The sequence below is a fragment of the Erinaceus europaeus genome, chromosome 8 (genome assembly GCF_950295315.1).
Source record: "Erinaceus europaeus chromosome 8, mEriEur2.1, whole genome shotgun sequence".
Lineage (NCBI taxonomy): Eukaryota > Metazoa > Chordata > Mammalia > Eulipotyphla > Erinaceidae > Erinaceus > Erinaceus europaeus.
In genome coordinates this window covers 4071691-4098127 of record NC_080169.1, presented here as the reverse complement: position 1 = coordinate 4098127, position 26437 = coordinate 4071691, and positions in this window count along the sequence as shown.

The following is a 26437-nucleotide window of genomic DNA, read 5'->3' as shown; positions in this document are numbered from 1 at the left end:
CAATAACCCTGGAGGAGGAACAAAAATTTTTATTTACTTATTAATGAGAAAGATAGGAGGAGAGAGAGAAATAACCAGACATCATTCAGGTACATGTGCTGCTGGGAATGTGTGAGAGTCCAATGCTTTATCTACTGTGCCACCTCCCGGAACATGTTGCGTTCTTTTTTTTTTTTTTTTTTTAAATTTTTTTCCCCTTTTGTTGCCCTTGTTGTTTATCATTATTGTTATAGTTATTGCTGTCGTTGTTGTTGGATAGGACAGAGAAATGGAGAGAGGAGGGGAAGACAGAGAGGGGGAGAGAAAGACAGACACCTGCAGACCTGCTTCACCGCCTGTGAGGCAACTCCCCTGCAGGTGGGGAGCGGAGGGCTCAAATCGAGATTCTTATGCCGGCCCTTGCACTTCACATCATGTGCACTTAACCCGCTGCTCCACCGCCTGGCTCCCACTGAGTTCATTTTTAAGCTTCAACTTTCCTCTCAGGATTCCTCTCCCATATAAAGAACTCTGAAGATGTTCTGTACTTAGTTTTGATTTTAGAAGCAGCATATTGAATTGAATTCAGATTTGTTTGCCTTCCCTTCATGAGATTATTAATCCTTGAAATCAAGAATGTTCATATGCCCAGGTCAAAATCTGGTCTCTATTAAGGGAACACTTAATGCAATATTGAGTATTTTTTTTTTGTAGTTGTTTAGATCCATTTTTCCAAATCATATGTATCCTAGAAATATTCAGAAATGTCCATGGGTATGTGGAAACACATATCTATTTATATAGTCTATCTTTTCCTTTAAAATTTTACATATATGTTATTATATCCACAAATATTTGCATATAATATAGATATATAATTTGTAAGTAGGTAATAAATAATATCTGTATTTGCCAAAGGAGGCAAAAAAATCTATCCAATAGACCTATGTATACCCATGTTTATAACAGCATGATTTCAATAGCTCAAACTTGGAAGTAAGCAAGGTGCCCAACAACAGATGAGTGGCTAATGAAATTGTTGTATATACACACAGTGGAATACTCCTCAGCTGTGGAAAAAATGATGAAGTCATTTTTTTTTCTTTCAGGGTTATCGCTGGGGCTCAGTGCCTACACTATGAATTCACTGCTCCTGGAGGCTATTTTTTCCCTTTTGTTGCTGTTATTATTATTGTTGTATTGCTGTCATTGTTGTTAGATAGGACAGAGAGAAATGGAGAGAGTAGGGGAAGACAGAGAGAAAGACAGACACCTGCAGATCAAGTGCTTCACCTGCAGGTGGGGCTTAAACCCAGATCCGTAAGCTGGTCCTCGTGCTTTGCACCATGTGCGCTTGACCCGCTGTGGTACCACTGCCCAGCCCCCTGAAGTCATATTCTTAGCTTCATCTTGGATGAACTTTGAAGGAAGCATGTAAAGTGAGATCAGACCAATGAGAAGAATAAGTACCAGATTATGTCACTTACACATGGAATTTAAGAAAGAAGGCCACAAATGGGAAAAAACAAAAACAAAAACAAAACCAAAAACCTTGGGCTGGGTTTGGTGCATTGCGCCAAAGCAAAGAATTCTGGAGGAGGAGTAGAAGAGAGGGGCTGGGAGGCCCTGGGGTCATGGCGCATAATGGTGGGAAAGAACCACATTGGATTTCCTTAAACTCAGTAGCTAGGACTCAAGTCAAATAAGCCATGAATAAAATGGCACATGACCCCTTGTCCCCATCATAGTTCTGTTCCTATTCTCTTCAATTTTAACAGAACAGATTGATTTTTATTGCTTTTATATTTTCCTAGCTTATTTTAGAGAACTAGCATTGCAGAAATTCATCCCCAAACATGAGACCAGAGCAGAGTGAGGTGAAAAAGAGAGAGATTTTATACACCAGTGGGCAAAAGAACTGAATAATTTCAGTAATTTTTCTGTGCCTTTCATAGGGGTGACTTCCAGCTTTATAGGATCTTACAGGCATGTTTATATTTCAGTTACATACAAGCAGGACAAGAATTAGTTCTATAGGGATGCAGTCAGGGTTAATGTTTTACTTTAAAACAATGCAACTCAGCTCTGCAGCCCAGAATTTATCTCTTCCACCTGGGCCTGAATTACTCTCTGGCTCCAGGCAACCTGGATTTCTACCTTAGCATCTCTTATCTTCAAAGGGATACCTCAGGCTGCCTGCTTAGGATTGCGGGGGTGGGTGCAGAAGTAGCAACCTCTGGTTACTGTAAGGCCAGGACACGAGGGAAATATGAACACAGGTTTTGACACAGGAATATGCATCTATTTTTCTGCTTCACCAGAATATATTAACTATCAACATCTCAATAAGTGTCTCTAAAAGATATCCATCTTAATATTACTACAATCCTGTCATGTAATTATTGGATTTGAATTATTATTTTTTAAAGAAATATTTTTATTTTTAAATTTTTAAATATTTATTTATTTTCCCTTTTGTTGCCCTTGTTGTTTTCTTTGTTGTTGTAGTTATTGTTGTTATTGATGTCGTCATTGTTGGATAGAACAGAGAGAAATGGAGAGAGGAGGGGAAGACAGAGAGGGGGTGAGAGAAAGACAGACACCTGCAGACTTGTTTCACTGCCTGTGAAGCGACTCCCCTGCAGGGGCTCAAACCGGAATCCTTATGCTGGTCCTTGTGCTTCACGCCATGTGTGTTTAGCTGGTCCTTGTGCCTCACACCACATGTGTTTAACTCACTGTGCTATGCCTGATTCCCTGGATTTGAATTATTAAGAAGCGTTTGCTGTTCACCGTGTATCACTGACTTGTGCTATATAGTTGCCAATGCTCCCCTTGGCATTGTAGTGAATGTCAATCCAAGGCCTGGTGATAATAGCACCAGGGACAAATGCCTGCATCCACTCTGCATGCCTCTTGCTCCACTTCATTATAACCTACTGTGTACATAGCAGCATAAAGAGTCTACGCTACTAGATCAGATCACCGTTCCTAAAACCCTTCCAGGGCTTTTGGTCTCTCATATGAGAACAAACCCAGTCTTTATCACCGAATCTAAGGTTTACATGTTGGTCTGGCTTGATGCCTTACTACATGAGTTTTTCTCACTTGTTAGTTGAATAACTCTTTTACAATCTATAGAAGTTCATGAACAAGATGCAGAGAGAAATTATCATCACGATACAAGGATCACTCAGTTTTTCTCTCATAGTTCTGGGTGCTGTCTGAAACCATTGCCACTGTCTGCAATCAGTTGGCGGGACCAACTCTATGGAGGATATGGGAAAACCACTTTGTAGCTTCTGGTGGCAACTAGCATTCCTTGATTTGTAGCTACTTCAGTCTCTACATCTATAACAACATTGCTTCTTCTCCTCTATGTGTGACCTTCCAGTGTGTGTGTGTGTGTCTCTGTGTGTGCGTGTCTGTGTGTGCTTTCAGATCCCTGATCAGCTCTGACTTATAGTGGTGCAGGGAAGGGGAGGGGATTGAACCTGGACTTTGGAGTCTCATCATAAGAGTCTGTTTGCATAACCATTATGCTAACTCCCCTGCCCCATTGTACTTTTTTATAATGGCATTCTTGATTATATTAGTCAACTGTGAATTGCAGACAATTCTACAATACTAACATTCTTTATTTAATTATATCTCCAAAGACCTTTTTTTTTCTTATTCTCAAGTACTAATGGTTATACATACATATTTGCTATATCTGATATGCATGAGTAGCCATTTCTAATACCAGGAATGAAGGAAGGTAGTGAGTGGCCATTTCTCAACTCCAAACACCATCTTTATATCAACGGCCATTGCCAAGGCCGTTGACTGCACTGGCATTTCTAGTCTTTGCATGTAACTGTGACCTTTAATCAAAGGTAGTGCCTGTGATGATGAACCTGACATTCTCTGAGAAAAATGAACAAAGGTTTCTCTGGCAAAGAAGATAAGGTGTATATCTGTGGATCTGTGGTTTTGACTTCTTAAGGGCAGCATAGAAGCCTAAATCACACTGAAAAAAATCTTTGATATATATTAAAATGAAAAATTATGTATGCCTTATATCATTTCTTAAATTTTTATTATCTTTATTTATTGAATAGAGACAGCCAGAAATCAAAAAGGAAGAGGGTGATAGAGAGGGAGAGAGACAGAGAGACCAGCAACCCTGCTTCACCACTTGTAAAGCTTTCTGCCTGCTGGTGGGGACCAGGGGCTTGAACCTGGGTCCTTGCACATTGCAACATGTGTGCTCAACTAGGTGCATTACCACCCAGCCTCTGCATCTCATTTCTAGGTATACATTCAGCACAATTACACATACATGCGTACCAAATGCTATCTGTGTGGCAAGTCTGTTTGTACTAGTCCTAAACTGAAACAACCTAAACATTTGTAAATAGTAAATGGGAAATATAGGAGATGCAGATTTGAACACAGAATATTATATAGTAATAAAAACAAGCAGCCTCCTATCACATGTCTGAATTTTACGCATTTACTGCAAGTGGAATAATTCAGATGCAAAACAGAGATGATTTAATGCCATGCAAATACACTTCAAGAACCTTCTAAAATGGTGCTAAATTCAGATGGCGTTTTCTTTTAAATTTTTTTTAATTTATAGAAAGGAGACATTGACAAAACCATAGGATAAGAGGGGTACAACTCCACACAATTCCCATCACCAGAACTCCATATCCCATCCCTTCCCCCGATAGCTTTCCTATTCTTTATCTCTCCGGGAGTATGGACCCAGGGTCATTGTGGGTTGCAGAAGGTGGAAGGTCTGGCTTCTGTAATTGCTTCCCCGCTGAACATGGACTTTGACAGGTGGATCCATACTCCCAGCTTGCCTCTCTCTTTCCCTAGCAGGGTAGGGCACTAGGTAATCGGAGCTCCAGGACACATTGGTGGGCTCGTCTGTCCAGGGAAGTCTGGTTGGCATCATGCTAGCATCTGGAACCTGGTGGCTGAAAAGAGAGTTAACATACAAAGCCAAAGAAATTGTTGATCAATCATGAACCTAAAGGCTGGCATAGTGGAGATAAAGAGTTGGGGGTCTCCATTCTGTAGATAGCTAGTAGGCATATTTTAGTTATATTCCAAAGGGCCTGTGGCTATACTAGTTTTTTTTTTTTGTTTGTTTGTTTTTTTCCCTGAGCCAGAAATCTGAGACGGTGTTTTCTTCAGAGATGTAGCTGAGTCAGTGACTTACAGGGAACACATGAAAGCCTCTTGGGATGAAGGCACACACTCTGAATGATCCCAATCCAGCCACTTTTATACCGAAGATTTACTTACACTTTGTCATATTTCAATAACACACTTACTTGCAAAGGTACCTTTTCTCTTTTGCCATTTTACTGGTTAAGATACCGAGAAACTGAGAGAGTATAGGGAAATGGAGAGAGAGGGAGGGAGAGAGAGAGAGAGAGAGAAGCCTGATGACCTGCTTTACTACTTGTGAAGTTTCTCCCTGCAGGTGGAGAGCCTGGGGCTTGAACATGGATCCTTGCATGGGTCCTTGAGCTTAGTGCTATATGTGCTTAACCTGGTGCACCACCACCTGGCCCCACTCTATATTTTTAGTGCACTGCTAGTAGCAAACATTTCATGCTTAGCACCTATAGACAGTTTCACATTTTCTTTAAATTCTGCTTGCTTGCTTTTCTGTTCACTTTAGAAATTTTGTATTGAGCAAACATTACATTATAACATTATATAATTTCAACTGTGCAAAGGTACCTTTGACTTAGGCAGAAGACATCATCAGAACTTGGCTCTAATGAAGTTCAAGTACACTGTATGATAATATTTATTTTCATGTGTTGGGATATGTTCATGGTTTAGAAATAAAAGCCTATGTTGTTTAAATCAAGACTATAGTATTTCATGTGTCAAGAAGCTCTGGCTAGGGAAATGGACTTGGTGATGTCCCAGAGGCCCCATACTTACTGTTGCCAAGTTCCTGGGTGCTGCTTGCTTCCTCTGGCTGAGACACTGACTGCAGGCCTCCCAGCCAGACTTGTCTATATTCAGAGTGTCTCTTCCTTTTTCCAAAAACTTCTTCTGCTCAAAAGGAGTCTTCCCTTTATGCCCTCTCACCGCCCCCCAAGTCAAAATGAAAGAAGAAAGTGAGGAATCTTGTTATCAAAAGCGAACCCTGTCACTCCTGATCCCATGAGGCTGGTGACTCAGCCAGAGAGAGCTCTGCGTTCGTTCCTCATGAGAAGCCTGACCCACAGACCCACAGATGGTCTTTCTCAGTGGGGCTCCATCTATAGTCACCTGTGCTTCCTTTAACTCTGTTTCTTGCAGAGGAGACCTAGGCACTCACCTTTTTCTTTTAATTTTTTAAATGATTTCTTACAATTTTTTTTTATTATTTTTATTTATTGGATAGAGACAGCCAGAAATTGAGATGGCAGTGGGAGGTAGAGAGGGAGAAATAGAGACACCTGAGTACTGCTTTATCACTTGCAAAGCTTTCCTCCTACAGGTGGGGACTGGGGGCTCTAACCCAGGTCCTCTGCACATTGTAACATGTGTGTTCAACCATGTGTGCCACTAGGGTTATTGCTGGGGCTCGGTGTCAGCACTCTGAATCCATTCTTCCTGGAGGCCATATTTTCCCCATTTTATTGGATGGGGGGAGAGAGCTCCGTAATATGGGGGAGGGGTATAAATATTGTTGACTGTAAATCCCATCGATTTGATCTGATTTGGGGCCCATATTCAGCTGAGGAGCCTATGTGACCTCAGCATCCCTGAAGATCTGAGCTCACATTCTGTGGTCAAGAGTAGGAACAAACCTGGAGGCAACCCAGGTGCCCAACAACAGATGAGTGGCTGAGAAAGCTGTGGTATATATACACAATGGAATACTACACAGCTATTAAGAACAATGAACACACCTTTTCTGACCCATCTTGGATGGAGCTAGAAGGAATTATATTAAGTGAACTAAGTCAGAAAGATAAAGACAAGTATGGGGTGATCTGACTCATCAACAGAAGCTGATGAGAAATAAGAACAGAAAGGAAAACTAAAAGCAGGATTTGACTAAATCTGGAGTAGAGCACTAAAGTAAAAACCCTGGGGTGAGGGTGAGGGTGGATATTCAGCTTCCCAGGGTATCGGGGGTTGGGGGTGGGATGGGACACACTCTTTTGGTGGTGGGAATGTTGTTTATGTACACTCCTATTAATTTGTAGTAATATAAATCACTGTTTAATTAATATGAGAGGGGAAAATTGATTGTATGTCTCAAACTTTTTAAAGCACAGGCTGAGTCTTTTTAATACATAGGCTGAGTCTTCTTTGATATGTTGACTCTCTTAAAAGCCTAGACCAGGGAGAACAGAAGCAGCTGGTGGCACAGCTATATACAAATAATATCAAAGGACATAAATTATGGTAATGTTGGAGTATTATACAGCAAATCCTAACAAAAGGATTTTTCAAAGTTAACCCAATTACCAAATAATGTGATTATAGCAATAACTATCTGTTGTCTTCTTAACCCTAAGACAGAATTTCCACTATAGAGCCTATATTTTCCCCAGTCCTGGAACCTTAGGGTGGGGTGCACGTTCCTGCATGCTTCTCTCAATTCATACCAAATAATATTGCATCTGCCGATCCCAACCTAATCAATGCAACAAGTGCCACCTCAGCATGCTCCACTTCAGACTGTGTCCAGAGACTTCAGGTGTGGAATGACAACCTTTCAGCTTCATTACTCAGGTGAGACCTTTCCTTTCATAGTATTCTCTAATTCCATTCCAGGTGGTTCACTTCCTAACAAAGTACCAAAACCTAGATATAGACCAGATCCCATAAGATGGGAGGTTCAAATGTATCCATAAACTAGGGCAATATATATACCTGAAAGCAAAAGTACACAATAGTCTGCAGTAAGTCAGTATAAAGTTCCTAATGAAATAGTATCTAATTAGACTTAGATACCCTCCTCATCTACTTCCTATTACAGTTCTCTCACTCACTTTAAAGCTAACCGGAAAAATAATCAGAAATGCTCCCCGCAGGTGGGGATCCATGGGCTCGAACCCAGATCCTTGCATAGCTCTTTTCATAGGCTTTGTTTCTCCTGATTTCACTCTCCCATCCCCTCAAGAGGCAGTATCGGTACCTACAAATGAGACTCAGAAACGGTCAGCAAAATGTTGAAGTCATGGAACCCTAAGTGGGGTATGGCTTTTGGACTTGTGCTCTTAGAAATTCTATCTCATGTGGCAAGCAGGGCATATTTTTCTGTCTTTACCTGCCCCCTGCTTTGTTTCAGTGTCCTAGTACAACATTTACTGATTATGCTATTAACATCTCTCCCCTGATTTTCCATACATACTTAGCCCTCATTGTCAGCTCTTCTGTCCTACCTGCCTTCACTCCCCGGTCCTGCCAGCCCTCCAGACTCTTGCAGTGGACTCTAGCTTCACATCCTTCACCTTAAGAAGAGAAAAGCAGATCTCAGCAAGAGAAGACCTAGAATGTTCCTGAAGAAGGTGTGGGCACAGGCAGAGTGTGTGTGTGTGTGAACAGTGGTTGTTCTAATAGGGATTTCAGGCCATACTGCACACACTGTTTTGTGTTTTTGTTTCTTAATCATTCCCTGGCCTATTTGGCTGGCTTCTGCCACTATAATTCTGTAACATCCGGTGAATAAAGAGCCTTTGTGCTTTTTTCCCCTAACAGAACTGGGCCTGTCATCCCAAAGGCAGATAGGAGCCTCCCTTTTCAGTCAGCGTTTTGCGATGCCACTGTCTCCACTGGTCCTTATTCTTTCTTTCTTAACAATAGCAGCTAGGTTTTGCCAACCAAGATCATGAGGTGGCATAGCAGGGGCCCTTGAGAAGTGGGATCTTGACACTAGTCCTTTTACAATCCCAGGAGTGGTATTCAAGGGCAGATAATGCAGTGTGCTTCCCATCTTGTCCCTCCCTTATTAGCAGAATGTCTTCCTCCTGCTCTTTATCCAAGAGTTTTCTCCTTTTACCTGAAACAGCCTTCTGGTGGGAGGGATTATAGGATCAACAGAGCTAAAATACGACACACTATCTTTTCAAATATGAATAGTTCTTATAAAAATAATTTGTCAGGCAGTATTACTGTTTTCACTTGAAACATGAGCAAAATCAACCACAACTATGTCTCCTCTATGTCTCCTCTGACATCACTTGTCTGGTCATGGCCAGTGTGCTGAGATGCTCTTCACTCAAACCCTTTAGTATAGGATCACTGCAAGATGACGGTACTGGGGGTGGGAGACTGCGGGGCCTAGACAAGGTTTTCCAGTAAGCAGGAAAGTTACTCACTTCCCTACACTACAGGGTATTTTCTGTAGAAGGAAGTTTCCTAGGATACCTGTAAACTGTGACTCACATGGACTTCATGGGCACTAGTTGTTATAACTTTGATTTTTTTTTTCTTTTTGTAATGACCAATTAGAGGCTGGACACAAGACTCTTCAGTTAATGACATGATGAGAGTGCTTTGTTTTCTGCTTCTTTCTACAGCACTGCCTTCCTGTGCCTCTCCTTGCCATTCATTTCTCACTTAGCTTTATTTTAGCCTGAAGTCCTGGGGACTGGTCATACCTGTTCTTCCTGCTCTCCATTGAAGCTGTTTTTTGACATGTGTCTCACACACCTCTTTCTTCTTTGTATTAGTGATTTTATAATGATCAACAAGATTGTGGGGGAAGAAGGGTCGATTCCATACGGTTTCTACCAGCAGAGTTCCATATCCCCTCCCCTCCATGTGAAACTTCCCTATTTTTTATCCTTCTGGACCAAAGATCATTATGGGGAGCAGAAGGTGGGAGTTCTGGCTTCTATAATCGCTTCTCCACTGAGCGTGTATGTTGTCAGGTGGATCCCTACCCCCAGTCTGTTTCTGTCCTCTCTTAGTGGGGCAGGTGAGGTTCCAGCACATATTGGTGAGGTCATCTACCTGGGAAAGTCAGGTTGGCTTCATGGCAGCAACTGCAACTTGGTGGCTGAAAAGCATTAAGATATAAAGCAGAACAAATAGTTTAGTAATCAGGAACCTAAAGATAGGACTAGAGCAGGTGCCACACCCTCTTTCTTGATTAAAACATCCTCAACTTGTCTTTTCAGGGACCAGTGCATCTCTCTATCCCCACTCCTTTCTGGTCAGGATGTAAATCTGGACTATCCTTCCTTTCACATCTAGTTACGATGGAATTGAAAACCCAATTGTAAGGACATTGAAAAATCCAGAGTCTTTTGTTAAGATTTCCATATATTCCTGGGCTTATTACTTATAGTTACCTCTGGTTTCTGGTTCCTAATTCTGTTGATTGAATTCAGTGTGGTGATCACATTGCCACAGTGCTCAAACACCCCTTGACTTGTACCCCATAAGTGTAGCAAGGAGACTCAGTCACTTTCTCCAACATTTACCATATCACACATTCATATAGGGCTTCTGTATTATGAATGTCTTGCAGGTATGGTATAGTCTTAGCACAGAAAATTTCAGTGTTATGTATTTCTATACCTACCTAAAACATTCCAATGATTTTCTGCAGTTTTATCTCCATTCTTGACTCAGAGCTCACACTTGCCTTCCTTACTCAAATGAAGTCTGATAGTAGCTATTAAAATAAAATGTTTTTTTTCCATTGGAAGGCAGCTGTGCTCACCACTACCCCACCAACACAACTTACATTGTTTTATTTCCCAGTCTCCAATTCATTCAGGAGGAATATATTTTATAGTGGATTAGGAATGGGACTGGACACTATGTTAATGGCTGGAGATATTAGCGAATCAGTCACGAAGAAGGATGAAGATCAAACTTCAAGAAGTGTACAGATTAGGTCTACACTGACTGGTGTTCCAGGTCTCTGCATTCTGAAGGGCAACTTAGAGAAAGACGAAAAGTACTTTCTAACATTTGGGGCTGAAACTGTTCTGCAGAAAATAGATATTAAATAGACACCAAAGTAAAGTACAGATGGCCAGGCACAGAGTGGTATGGGCTAAGGCATATCAATTTGGAATATTTTGCAAGCTACAAATGGCTTGGCATTGTTGGAATGTAAGCAGGGGGTGCAGGTAAATGTTTAGCCATCAGCTATGGCAGAAGAAAATGAAAAGCCTCATGTCTGCTAACTTGTAGTGCTTGCTGATTTCTGTGGTGTAAATGCTCCTAGTATGACTGATTTTTAGACAACAAAGGCAAAATCAGTGCACATGGAGTAGGGAGGAGTCGGACACGACTGGTTTTTAAGAGCTGGAGCCAAGTCTACAGAATGCAGGTCACAGAAGAGGCCAAAGAGAGAGGAGTATTGAATGAATTACTAGAATGTAACTTCATGTTGGTATGCATGAGACCCCTTCTGTTTCATTTGGTTTAAATCCCCCCTGCTTAACACTATTCTATTTACATAACCACTTCATTCTATTTACATAACCACTGTTAACAAGTTCCACCCTCCCTCCAGGGCATTTGTGGTTCAGTGATAGGATTCTCGCCTAATCTGCCCCCTCTTTGTCACACTCTGATTTTCACCAGTCACTTTTCTCTCCACCCTCTCTATGTCACATCCTGTTTCCACCTTACCTGGCAAGTATATATAAAGACAGCATTGTGAGTAGTACTGTACTGTACTTTGATTTTAACTTAGCTCGTCTTAGATTGTGCTGCGTCCTGCATGAATAAAGAGATACTGCCTACAGCTCAACCATGAGTCCCTGGCCATCTGTTACCTGCCCATGAAGCCAGCCCGGCGAAAACAACATAACCCGGCGAAAACAACAACTTCATAGCCAGGGACCTTTTGTATTTGATTCACTCTGGTGCCTCCAACACTAACAGCAGTCTAGCATAGAGTAGGCACTTGATAAGTATGGCTAAATGAATGAGTAGGTAGATGATAATTAAGGTCTATATAATATCTATATTTTAACCTTTGTGGAATATTCCTAGAATTGGGACATAGCATGTTTAGCCTTGAGATTTACAAAGATTATTCTGAAAGTTGTGAGGTGTTGGGGGTGGGAGGTGGAGACTGGCAGTAGTGAAAAGTTTATTGCAATTATCCTAGCAGTAGTTAATTATGGACTGAACTAAGGCGGTGTGTGTGGGAATAGGGACAAGACAGTGATCTTAAACAGGATCTGATGTCATCAAATCTGCATTTGGGAATAATCACTTTCGAGCACCATGAATGACTGGGCCTGTGTTTTCTCCCCTTGAATTCCTGTATTGTTCCACATGAGTTGTTTGGCTGTCTCATCCTAGATTCCAGGCTCTTGCCTTTACCTGGTACTGAAGAGCACACTCTCTTCTGCAGTTTCCAAAGGATGCCAGTCAGGAACAGTGCTGCCTGTTGCCACACTGTGATACTTCTATCTTGAAGGGTGGAAAGAAGGGCAGTATTCTTTTTTGTTATTTTTGTTTAACTTGTGTAGTTTTGTTTTTATTTTCTAAAATTTTTATTAGTGATTTAATAATGATTAACAAGACTGTAAGATAACAGGGGTACAATTCCCCACAGTTCCCACCACCAGAGCTCCTTATCCCATCTCCTCCATTGGAAGCTTCCCTACTCTTTATCCTTCTGGGAGAATGGACCAAAATTCTTTATGGGATGCAGAAGGTGGAAGATCTGGCTTCTGTAACTGCTTCTCTGCTGGGCATGGGTGTTAACAGGTGGATCCATACCTCCAGCCTGTTTCTGTGTTTCCCTAGTGCGGCAGGGCTCTGAGGACGTGAGGTTCAAGTGAAATGAAAAATGGCACAGTGGATAAAGCATTGAATCCTCAACCATGAGGTCCCGAGTCCAGTCTCCAGCATCACATGTACCAGAGTGATGTCTGGTTCATTCTCTCTCTCCTCCTATCTTTCTCATGAATAAGTATATAAGGTCTTTAAAAAAAGAAAGATAGAGATAAGGAACGATAGTCTAGGCAGACATAAGAAAGTGCTGTGGGCTGACTGTGAGGTGTTGTGGGGTACTGCTGCTTAGTCCTTCTCTGAGGCTTTCCAGTGAAGGAGGATAATAAAGGTTTTAGGTCCTCTTCCCTTTCATTTCCATCCTAGCTGTAAGGGCTTGCCATTCTCCTGGGCTTCTAAAACCTGCTTTTCTCCTACTGAATCCTTGTTCTTTAATAAAGAAAATTCACTAGAGGTTTATTTAATTGTGCTCCACTATGTGTATCAGATTATTTGGCTGTTTAGTGGTTCGAGCTGTCAGTCTTAAGATTCATCTCATTTGATTTTCCCACTAACTTCTTTGTTGTTTATTTTTTGGGAGGAGGATTGAGAGAATTTGGTATATTACTTTTTCCTGTCTTGGAAGCTTTAAAAATTTGAAGCTTTTTGTAAAATGGTTTTGCTTTTTTCCATTTGGGATAGATATGCCTCATTATTATTATTACTGTTTTTAATTCCACAGATTTAGGAGTGCCTTCTAAGTGAACTCTTTCAGTAGATGCTGCAAGACTGGGCCTGTTGCTAAAACTCAGCCTGGGCCCACCATGCCACAGAAAATCACTGAGGGGGGTTATCATTTCTATTTCATCATTTCTTCCTTTTATCCCCAACCCCTCTCTTCTCCCCCTACCTTTTTATCCCAGCAAGATTACTGCTTGGGTTTGGTGCCTGACAATTCCACTGACCTTGTCTTTCTGCCAGAGACAGAAAGAAATGAAGAGAGACAGAAAGGGGAAAGGAAAAGAAAGAGAGGCACTTGCAGCACAATTCCATCCTTTGTGAATCTTTCTGCAGGTTTGGGACTTGGGGCTTGAACCTGCATCAGTTACTGTTCACCCAAACATGTTAGCACACTGTTCTCTCCGCTGAAGTGCTACATACCTTCCCCATCAGGACACTGGAACTCCAGCCCCCTCACATTCCCTCTCTTTTCCCGTTGAAGTAACTTCCAACATTTAGATATAAAACATTGGTACACCAGAAACTGGTTCCTTCCCACTGAGGTATAAAGGTGAAAGTAAGGACATCATTTAGTTCCTCCCTTCTCAGTTGTAAAGTAAACCAACCTCATTTTTTCCCCAACCTTATTTTGTATCAACACTACTGTATCCTTGAAGAAACAATAATTGTTTCCTATGTGGTCTGGAGAATGTATCACTTCAGTATGGATTTTACTTTGAGTGACCTTTCTGTTCACTTAAACTCTGAACCTCAGAGTAACCTAGAGAATATCAAAAAAGACTCGTCTACTTCTCTTTTCTTCCCAAAGTACCTATCTTGCAAAAGCTTCATATTTTATTACTCTTCCCCCCTCTCTAAAGTTAGTAGCTCAATGAGTCTGACAGTCAGCTTGTTAACTGAAAGTAAAGAATCTCACATGGTCATGTTTTTTTTTGCTAGGGAATTATTGATGGCAGTCTGGTTATACAATCATGGAAATGAATTACTTTACTCATACATGCAACAGTTGACACATTTACATTAGGTCATTGATATACAGCAAAGAACTTATGACTACCAGAACCCAAGATATCTCTATGGGTCAGTTTCTCTAAACTGCTCACTCTCTAGCCCTTGTTTGCATGTTCCCTCTTCCCCCTCTACTCAAATCAAATACCATTATCTTTTGTCAGACAGCTTCTTTGTGCTTATTAGTGTGTTTTATTGTCTTATGTGCTTCGTAATCCAGTGTAATTTTTTTGTTTTACCAGAGCACTGCTTATCTCTGGTTTATGACAGTGGTGGTGTGGGGGGGGGGGGTTAGGGGGTGGGGGAGCATTGAACCTGGGACTTTGGAGCCTCAGGCATGAGAGTCTCTTTGCATAACCATTATGCTATGCACCTGGGTTTACAACCATTTCCTTTTTAATCTAATCTTCAGATCATTAGCTTTGTGGTTCTGTTATTGGTAGCTGGCTCAGCCTCTTGGCCATAGCTTACTGACCACGAATGCAGTGGATTGGAAAGTCCATCCCCCCCCTTTTATTAAGCTTAGCATTATGAAGTGGCCACCCTTGGCTTTTATTTCTGTAATTATTTTTGAAGTCCATTCTGTCAGATATGAGTATGGTTGCCCTTACTTCTTTTTTTCCTACTCCATTGGCTTGTATAATGGTTTTCTATCCATTATTTCATCAAGTATGTGTTCTTCCCTTTTTCTCATTCACTTCCTTTTGGTATGCTGTGATTCAAATGTTGTTCTGTTCCAGGTCACCAGATATGTCTCTGGTGTTGCTTTTATTTTCTTGACAGAACTTTCTCTAGGTCTGTCACTCTTCTGTTGGACTTTGTTGCTCCATCTTCACTTGCTGAACCTTCAGTTTCTGCTGTTCTGCTTGCAGGTCCCTCAAGTCTACTCACTAGTTCAGCTCTTTTGTTCTTTTACTCATTGATTGTAGCTTTTAGTTCAACTGTTGTAGTTTTTACTTCATTTATTGTATTGTTTAGTTCACCTGTGTGGTCTTTAGTTCTGATATTGTCCTATTTTGTTCGTCTATTGTGGCATTCACTTTAGCTAATAACACTAATAATTCATTTATTTTGGCACTTGGCTTCTTATTTTATACTTGGTTTTGGCTCTCATCCTCTTTTGGAGTCTCTTATGTTGTTCTTATTCACTTGCGATTTTCTTTCATGAGTTTTATCACGTCAGTTGCAAACATGTGGATTAGATTTTCAGGTTTTACATCAAAAATTCTAATGGCCGCTGGTTTATTAGAGTTTTTTGTTTTGTTTTGCTTTTTATTTTAGGGGTTTCCTTTAATTTGTGCTGGAAATTTAACTTTTTTTTCTTTCAGTCTCCTCATTCAGTCTTTTTTTTAATAGATTTTATTTTTCAGGAAGATAGAAGGAGAGAGAGAGGGAGAGAGAGAGAGAGAGAGAGAGAGAGAGAGAGAGAGAGAAGGAACCAGACATCACTCTGATACATGTGCTGCTGGGGAGTGAACTCAGTATCTCATGCTTGAGAATCCAAAGCTTTATCCACTATGCCACCTCCCAGACCACTCCTCATTAGTCTTTTGTCAACCCTTTTCAGATTGCACTGCTGTTTCAGAAGTGGATGGCAGGGGGTAGGCCATCCAGGGTTCAGTGGTTCCTGGAATGATCAGCATGATCAAGATGATTAACTAGGACATGTGGTGCATCACCAGCCTGGGAAGGTTGCAGAGGTGCTCCTGGGGTGGCCAGTGGTATGATGTCCTGTGTTGGGCTGAAAGCCTTCTGGCTGCCTTTGGGCAGACTGTGTGAGGCCTAGCAAGTGCACACGGGGCCTCAGCAAATGCTGGGTGTCTCCACCTAAAGGGAAATGCCACCTGACGACTTCCTGGAGGAGCCCATTCTGCAACATTGCGGTGGACCCAACTTGGGCTGACACAGAACCGTTGGTTCCCAAGCAAAACAGGCAAAGTCTAGTGGTAGCAGGAGAGGGGAGGGTGGGTCTTTGTGTCTCAGCATAGGTCGGGAGGGGCCAGTTGTCTCTGGTTTGGTGCTCAGGCTTCTGGTGGAATAGTTCCCAAAGGACGATGGGTCCCACCCAGGGTGGGGTCTCCAGGGCTCTATTGAATGCAGAACTCTGTTGGCCAGTGGACGTGGGGGCAGCAGTGTTCATGGGTATCATCTGGGGTCTGGGAAGAGCATGAGGATTTCTGCTTCTGGTGGCTGGGTATGGGCAGGCTAGTTCCCACTCTCAGACATACAGGAGCTCCCAGTCCCCCTACTTCTACTCAACCTTTCATCATCAAAAGGAGGAGGGATGGTCCAACCTGACTCAGAATTTGAGAAGAATAAGTGAGGCATATGCATTTCCACCTCCCCCTTCTCTTGGATGTAGATTACTTGCAAGAAACAGATGTGTTCTTATGCCAGTTCATGAAACTATTGTTTATTTGTTCCTGCTCAGTTCCAAGCACTCTTCAGACCTTGGAGATACAATAATAAACCAAGTAGACAGAGATCCCAATCTCATGGGAGGCACAGCTCATAAAAACTAGACACCAGTGAGTATTATATTATATAGAAGATTATGAGGCAAGAAACACTCTTGCAGAGAAAAACCACAGAAACAAGTGAAGGACATTAGGCTCCTTGACTGACAGCTGTGGAATTAAAAGATGTACCTGGAGAAAAAATGTGAAGAAAACAAGGGATTTGGGCAAGGAGCTAGTGTTACCAGAAACCCAAGGTACCAAGACCCTTGTACACGTGCACCTGCCATGCTGGTGAAGTCAGACACTGTAGCACTGGTACTGGAGAGAGGGAGACAAGATTTATTTACAACTGAGCAAAGCAAGAATGGGAGAAGAAAATATCTGAAATTCATTAAACTGAGGATGACAATGGCAATATGGTCAGAAAAGAAGGTAGAACAACAGGGAGGGGGGAGAATGGGGGTGGTGGGTGGTGGTGGAGTAGCATCTTGTCAGACTCCTTACTATCAGTTGCAATTGGTTCTGAAATAATAAGGGCTTAGTATGAGTGTGATGTTCAGTGGAGAAGCAATTACAGAAGCCAGACCTTCCAACTTCTGCACCCCATAATGATCCTGGGTCCATACTCCCAGAAGGATAAAGAATAGGAAAGCTATCAGGGGAGGGGATGGGATATGGAGTTCTGGTGTTGGGGACTGTATGGCATTGTATCCCTCTTATCCTATGGTCTTGTCAATATTTCTATTTTATAAATATAAATTAAAAAGAAAAAATATTCAAGATGGTTAAAAAAAACAAGAATGAATATGAACCAGCAACACTCTGCTATAGTGCCAACAAAATAGCTCACTTGGATAGTACACTGCTCTGTCATGTGGACAACCCAGATTCCAGCCCAACCCATGGTGCCTTAAAGGAAGCTTTGGTGCTGTGATAAAGGTAAGACAAGGAGTCTAGTGCAGTTGGAGTCAAGTGTGTGTGAGCACAGTAGAGGAAGATGAGGTCTGAGATCAAGAGAGGAATAACACAGATCTTCTGAAATGAATTCTAAACCAAGATGAGCTGCTCCTGCCCCAGGGTTTGACTTCAGCAAACCAGAACTTAGATGGCTTTCGTCACTCTGTAAATGCTCTCCTTGACCAGAAACTTGGAATATACTATCAGTTCATCTCCAAATACCTGGCCTAGTCTGCTGTTTTCTCTTAATTTCTTATTTACTTTCTGTTCCTCTCTTTCTGGTTCCTTATTATTTGTCCTATAAAAACTTCCTGTTTTATGCCCCATTTGGAAGTTTTCTGGATCATTGCAAAGAATATTTGTGGGCTGGGGATATAGAATACTAGTTCTATAAAAGACTTTCATGCCTGAGCCTCTGAAGTCCCAGGTTTAATCCCTAGGACTGTCATAAACCAGAACTGAGCAGTGTTATGGGAAAAAAAAGTAACAAGACAACAAAAACAAATTAAAAAAATATATCTGCTTCATGAAACTTAACTTCGTAGAATCAAAATGGATTTCTTTCATTGTTTTCAAGCAGGACCATGCCCCAAAAGTTATTTTGTTATCCGCACCAAATTCTAACAAATGCCATATATATATATATTTTTTAATTGCCTCTGGGGTTATCTCTGGGGCTCAGTGCCAGCACTATGAATCCACTGCTCCTGGTGGCCATTTTCCCCCCACTTTATTGGACAGGACAGAGAGAAATTGAGAGAGGAGGGGCAGATATAGGGGGAGAGAGGAAGAGAGATACCTGCAGACCTGCTTCACTGCTCCTGAAGTGACTTCTCCTTGCAGGTGGGGAGCCGGGGGCTCGAACCTGGATTTTTGTGCACTGTGTTCTATGAGCTTAACTGAGTGTGAACCATCAGCCGGTCCCCACAAATGTCATTACTTCGAGGTGAATATTAACACTTCTATTCCTTAGTTCAAGCAGTGACTTCTTCCCAGTACTGGAATCACCTTCAGTGACTTGTTTGAGTAGGATGGGGCTCTGGCCCCCAGCAGAGGTGGGCTTAATCATCAGACTCAACTGCTTAGGTATTTACGCAGCAAAACCTCAGGCAGACTTGTCTGTAATCTGTACTGTAACTCATTTTGCAGATAGATGAGTGTGAGTCCTTAGTCTGTCCACACTCAGCTTTCCATCAGTGACAGCAGTATTGTCATAGAGGCTAAGGCAGTTTACAGAGCAAAACAAACAGCCCTGTTCTTTCCTTTAAGGAAGCATTCTTCAAATGCCCTCTAGTGTCTGAGGGGCCATGTCCTTGAGAATTCTTAAGGGAGTCTGGGAGGTTAAAACTAATTTGACTTTTCTTTCTTTCTTTTTCCTTTTCTGTGCACAGCTGAATTGTCAGAGGTTACACAGCACAACTGACAGAGTAAAGAAACAGATTAAGATACCCCGTATTTTTTGTGTGAAGCCTGATTTCCTTTATGCATTTCTTTTTTTTTAATTTTTAATTTTATTTTATATTTATTTATTTATTCCCTTTTGTTGCCCTTGTTGTTTTATTGTTGTAGTTATTGATGTCGTCGTTGTTGGATAGGACAGAGAGAAATGGAGAGAGGAGGGGAAGACAGAGTGGGGGAGAGAAAGATAGACACCTGCAGACCTGCTTCACCGCCTGTGAAGCGACTCCCCTGCAGGTGGGGAGCCGGGATCCTTATGCCAGTCCTTGTGCTTTGTGCCACCTGCACTTAACCCGCTGAGCTACAGCCTGACTCCCTCCTTTATGCATTTCTATCAAAATAACATATTGCTGCAGATTGACGCAGAAGAGCTGAAATCCAGATGTCTCTACTAGGCTAAATTTAAAGGGATTTTTGAAGATAAAAGCAATGTCACTTTCCTCACAAATTTTGTTGGAGCGTATAGTTATTTTCCATATAAAATACATTTATGTTCGTAGATCAAGATTCTGTTATTTTAAAATGAATTTATAAATAAATTTTAAATTTATTTAAAATTTGTTACTTTTTTTCTGTTTTAATTTTTGATGTAATAAGCATCAGTGGATGTAGTTCACATCAGTAAGCATAAAATGATCTTGATAACAAGGTATTTGAGAAAGTCTGTTCTAGGAGCTCTAATATTATATTACATCCACCCTTGTTCCCAGATAACACATGGTCATGCTTCCTGATGAAACTCTCTTCTAGTTAACTACATGCATAGGCAACTTTTTTTTTTTCCTCCAGGGCTATTGCTGAAACTCAGTGTCTACACTATGAATTCACTGTTCCTGGCGGCCTTTTTTTTTTTTTTCCATTTTATTGGACTGGACAGAGAGAAATAGAGAAAACTGAGAGGAGGTAGGGAGATAGAGAGGGAAAGAGAAAGACTGACATTTGCAGTCCTGCTTCACCACTAGTGAAGCTTCCCCCTGCAGGTGAGGAGCTGGGGCCTCAAACCGGGATCCTTGAAGAGGTCCTGAGCTTTGTATTACGTGCGCTAAACCGTGTGTGCCACCACCTGCCCCCCCCAACAGTTTCTATTAATTAATTAATTAATTAATTAGTTAGTTAGTTAATCAATTTTTTTAAAACCTCTGGAGGAATCAGGGTTTAGTGTTTGTAAGATGATAATTATATTTTCCTTTTTCTTTAACAGCAGGTAGAAGACAGAGGTAACAGTGAGGAAAGAGGGGGGGAGAGGGAGGCAAAGATGAGAGACACCTGTAGTATTACCTCACTGCTCATGAAGCTTCTCCTCTGCAGGTGATAACAGGAATTTGAACTCAGATCCTCAGACATAATAACATATATGCTCTATTGGGAGGAGACTCTTTTTAAAAATGAAATTACGAAATGAAGAGATCAGTCTACTCAATAAGCAAGAAGAAAGAAGAAGATGAATAGTGACTTATACATCTTTGTGGAAGAACCATGGTGTCTCTGCAGATTTTGAAAAATGTTGGCATCGACATTTCTGTTATGGGTACTAATGGTGCACGTTGGCTCTGGATGCAGACAAGGGTCACAGACAGACCTTCAGCTCTCTCTGCTATTTTTAAAAGTTTTTTATTTTTATTTTTATTGGACAGAGACAGAAATTGAGAGGTTGGAGGAGATTGAGGAAGAGACAGAGAGACACCTGCATCCCAGCTTCACCACTTGTGAAGCTTTCCCCCTGCAGGTGGGGACCAGGGGCTTGAACCTGGGTCTTTGTGCCGTGTGATGTGTGCACTGAGCCAGGTGCACCACCGCCTGGCCCCTGCTATTTCTTATAGAAACGAAGACCCAGTTGGCCACCTTCTTATTTCTAGTTGAGTTTCCTTCTATGCACTGCTTCTGAAAATAATATTTAAAAATTCTTCACAATTTTTTTCACTGAGAAATACAATACACTTTCATAAAAGTACATTAAATAAAAACATAGAACTTAGTGAATAATTAGAAAGGAAATTTCCTTACAACTTTTGCCCACAGTGAGAAATAAAATCGTGTGGATCCCTCCTTCTGTAGGCCTTTCTTCTTTTTTTAAAAAAAACTTTTTTTTTGCATTATCTTTATTTATTTATTTGATAGAGACAGCCAGAAACCAAGAGGGAAGGGAGTGATAGAGATAGAGAGAAACACCTGCAGTCCTGCTTCACTACTTGCAAGGCTTTCCCCCCACAGGTAGGGACCAGGGGCTTGAACCTGGGTCCTTGAGCACTGTAACATGTGCACTCAGCCAGTTGTGCCACCACCCGGCCCCTGTCTTCTGGAGGCCTTTCCCAAACATAGTCCTCTCCCTCTCCACTCTTCAATCTTAGGTTTTATAAAAATGAACTGTCTTGCTTTGCATGGGAGTTTTTTTTTTTTTAATTTAAGAAAGGAGACATTAACAAAACCACAGAATAAGAGGGGTACAGGGTTCCGCACAATTCCCACAACCCGATCTCCGTATCCCATCCCCCCCCTGATAGCCTTCCCATTCTCTATCCCTCTGGGAGTATGGACCCAGGGTCACTGTGGGATGCAGAAGGTGGAAGGTCTGGCTTCTGTAATTGCTTCCCCGCTGAACATGGGTGTTGACAGGTTGATCCATACTCCCAGCCTCTCTCTCTCTTTCCCTAGTGGGGTGGGGCTCTGGGGAATCGGAGCTCCAGGACATATTGGTGGGGTCGTCTGTCCAGGGAAGTCTAGTCAGCATCTTGCTGGCATCCGGAACCTGGTGGCTGAAAAGAGAGTTAACATATAAAGCCAAACAAATTGTTGAACAATCATGGACTCTCTGAAAAGCATGGGAGTTTTATTGCCTGTGTGTGGATTCCACACACAGTTGTTTAGTTTGGGTGGACTTTAAATTTTATAGAAATGATATCATATGGCATGTTTTCAACCTACTTTACTATTGCTTTATAGTTTTAATAATTTTTTCTTTCTTTTTTTTTTTTTTTTAGTGTTCTGGCAAGCCACTCTAGTTTTTCATTTTTGTTACTTTAAAGGATTCGTTCTATTACATGGAATTTATCGTGATCTATTGGTATGGTCTACTGTTGAAGGATAATTATTTCACTTACCATTGGAGCCCTTATAATTAATGGTATTATGAATAATTTTTCACATATATTGGTAGGTATAATTACATACCTTTTTAAACTTAATTTTTTAAATTATCTATATTTATTGGATAGAGACAGCCAGATATCGAGAGGGAAGTGGGTGATAGCAAAAGAGGCAGAGAGACACCTGCAGCCCTGCTTCACCACTAGCAAAGCTTTCCCCCTGCAGGTGGGGACCAGGGACTCAAACCTGGATCCTTGTGCGTTGTAACTTTTATTTTACTTTTTTTATTTAAAGAGAGAGGAGAGAGCAGAAAATGAGACAGAGAGGCACAGGAATAGATAAATATGGAGACTAAAAGATAGGAAAGAGAAAGAGACAAAAAGAGAAAGGGGGAGAGAAACTATAGGACTGCCTACTCCCATGGAGTTCTCCAGGTTTGAGTCATCGGTTCCAGGGCTGACTGGGGCCTCTTGAATAATAAAGATGCTAACTTTGTTAAATGAGTTATCTACACCCGCCCCAGTACCAAAGTGTATATCTGTTTCCTGTTGTTGTTGTTGTTTTTGCTTTATTGCATTAGCTAGGATCTCAGTACTATTCTGAAAGAAAAGATGACGTTAGCAATTTCTTTTTTTTTTTTTTTTTTTTGCTTTCAGGTTTATCATTGGGGCTCTGTGCCTGCACTACAAAACCACCACTTCTGGCGGCCATTTTTTCCATTTTATTGGATAGGACAGAGTGAAATTGAGAGGGGAGGAGGAAGATAGAGAGGGAGAAAGATAGACACCTGGGGAGCCAACACATACCTTCCCATTTCCACCATTAAGTATGTCTCCTCGAGATTTGTACATGTAATATTTCGAAGTTTAAGAAATTTATTTTTACCCCAAGTTTGTGAAAATCTTCTATTATGCCAAGATGTCAGTTAATGTTTATGATGTTTTCCCTGTATCCATTAACATTTTAATATATTGTTTTTACCCAGTGATCTCTTATTAAAATGAGCTATTTGAGTGGTTTTCTAACATTAGGTCATTTTGCATTGACCGTGGTCATGTCTTAATTTTTGAATCCTCTGCTGGATTTAATTTGCTGATATTTCATTGAGATTTTTATTTATTGTCTTAGCAAAGTTGAATTAAAATTTTCCTGTTTTAAATGTAAGTTTGACATGATATTTTTGACTCTAAATAACCTTATTTATTCACTAAAGCTGCTCTTTATTTAGCTTACTGAGGAGTTCATTAAGTAGGACTTGATTTTATTTGAATGGTGGAGGAACTTACTGACACAAGCACAGTCTTTCATAGTTTTGTTACAGAGTTTTGCCGCCACTTCTTGTGTCAACTTTAATGAGTTTCCATGTTAGTCTGTATGTGCAGTTTGCTTTAGTGTAAAGTTGATCATAATGTTATCTCACCATCCTTTTACTGACTCTAGGATCTACAGTGATACCCTTAAAAAAACAACAAAAACAAAACTTCTTCTTTGTGCCTTCATTAACTTCTCTTAACCAGTCTTACCAAAGGTTTATTAAATTTTCAAAGAAAAACTTATTTGCTGAGCCTTTCAATTATGTATTTGTTTTATGATTCATGAGTTTTTAAGTCTCTATTTTTCTATCATCATGAGTTAGATGCATTTCTTATTGGTTTTTCAACTTTCTTCTATTCTCTTTTTATTTTTCATTATCTTTTATTTATTTGATAGAGACAGCCAGAAATTGAGAGGAAGGGGAAGATAGAGAGGGATAGAGACAGAGAGACACTTACAGCTCTGCTTCACCACTTGTGAAGCTTACACCCTGCAGGTGGAGCCTGGGGGTTTGAACCAAGGTCCGTGTGCATTGTAACATGTGCACTCAACTAGGTGTGCCGACACCTGGTCTCTCTTCTATTTTCATGGTATTATTTTACCTGTATCCCAAGCATTTGGTATTTATGATAATTCTCTACCATTGATTCTTGGTTTACTTATACTTTCTTTAACCAGAAGTTATTGAAAATTATAAATCATAGTTTCCTAACATAAGGTAGTTTTTCTAAGTGCAATTCTTCTCCTGCATTCTGTCATAACTGTGTTATGACCAGAGAAACTATAGACTGTTTGAGGCCACTCTTTTGAAAGTTTTGAATCTCCTTTTATGGCCTCACATATGGTGAACTTTTGTAACTGTTTTATGCTGTTTGAAGACTTCATTCTGTGTTAATTACTGAGATCATTCCTCATGTTTTACTATTGCCAATTTCTACATCAGTTTCTGTAATTAAGTGCAAAATGGAATTAACTATGGTTATGGATTTGCCAATTTGTCTTATAGTTTTGGCAACTTTTAAAAGTGTATAATTGGAGGCCTTAGTAAATGCATAGAAATTCAAATTATCTCACTAAAATAAGTCATGTATCATTATGAAGTCTACTGGCTGAAACCTACTAATTATTTTTGCATTAAAGTATATTCTTTTTTTAAAAAAACTTAAAAACATTTTATATTTATTTTCCCTTTTGTTGCCCTTGTTGTTTTTATTGTTGTTGTAGTTATTATTGTTGTTGTAGTTATTGTTGTTGTTGTAGTTATTGTTGTTGTTGTAGTTATTATTGTTGTTGTAGTTATTGTTGTTGTTACTGATGTCATTTGTTGTTGGATAGGACAGAGAGAAATGGAGAGAAGAGGGGAAGACAGAGAGGGGGAGAGAAGGGTAGACACCTGCAGACCTGCTTCACCTCCTGTGAAGCGACTCCCCTGCAGGTGGGGAGCCATGGCTCAAACCAGGATCCTTAAGCCGGTCCTTGTGCTTTGCGCCACATGTGCTTTAACCCGCTGCGCTACCACCCAACTACCGTAAAGTACATTCTTTATTGAGATAGCACTACTAGCATTCTTTAGGTTTCTATTTACATGGAATGAATGCTTTTTAATTTAATTTTTTTTATTGCTACCAAGGTTATCGCTGGGACTTGGTCCTGACACTACAAATCCACAACTTCTAAGAGGCATTTGTTTTCTTGCTAATTTTTATTAGATAAGACAGAGAGAAATTGTAAGAGAAAGGAGAGATTGAGGGGGGAAGGAAAGATAGACACTTGCAGACCTGTTTTACCTTTTGTGAGGCATCTCCCAGCAGGTGGGGAGAAGGAGTTTGAACCCAGGTCTGTGCACTTAGTAATATGTGTGGTTAGTTGGGTGTGCCACTGCTCGGCCCCTGGAATGAATGGCTTTTTCTCTAAAACTTTCTATAGCCTTTTAAGCATGCCTTTTGTAAACAATAGATAGTTTTTGTTTAATTCAGTCTAGCAACCTTTGCTTATTAATGAGAATATTGTAACTATTTACAAAGTTATTGAAATACTTGGATAAAGATATCCAGTGTGTTTCCCTTTTCTTTTCTTTTCTTTTCTTTTCTTTTCTTTTCTTCTCTTTTTATGTTAGTGATTTAATAATGATTGACTAGACTGTGGGATATGAGGGGTACATCGGAAGCTTCCCTGTTCTTTATCCCTCTGGGAGGATGGATCAAAGATCTTTATGGGGTGCAGAAGGTGGGAGGTCTGTGTGATTTTCTATGGGTTCTCCATTTGCGCCAGGTGCTCTGTGTTCCCATTTCTCTTGTCAAGTGCCTTATTTTAGACTGCTTGAATAACTTCATTATTTAGTTTTCTTTCTCTTTCACGTTGGAGGGTACCAGTGAAGGCACAGACTTTCTGTACTAGTCATGATGTAAGTGAGGAGACCCTAGAGACGCCATCTTGCTCCCACATAGAACAAGAAGCCAGTTGTGTAGATCTTGGGGAAAAATATTACCAGAAACTTGCATTTAGAAAGTGATTTTTTCTTTTCCATTTTTAATTTTTAATTTATTATTGGATAGAGACAGAGAGAAATTGAAACAGGAGGGGGAGATAGAGAGGGAGAGAGACAGAGACACCTGCAGCCCTGCTTTACCGCTTATGAAGCTTTACCACTGCAGGTGGGGACCAGAGACTTGAACCTGGCTCTTTGTGCACTGTAATATGAGCACTTAACCAGGTGCACCACTGCCTGG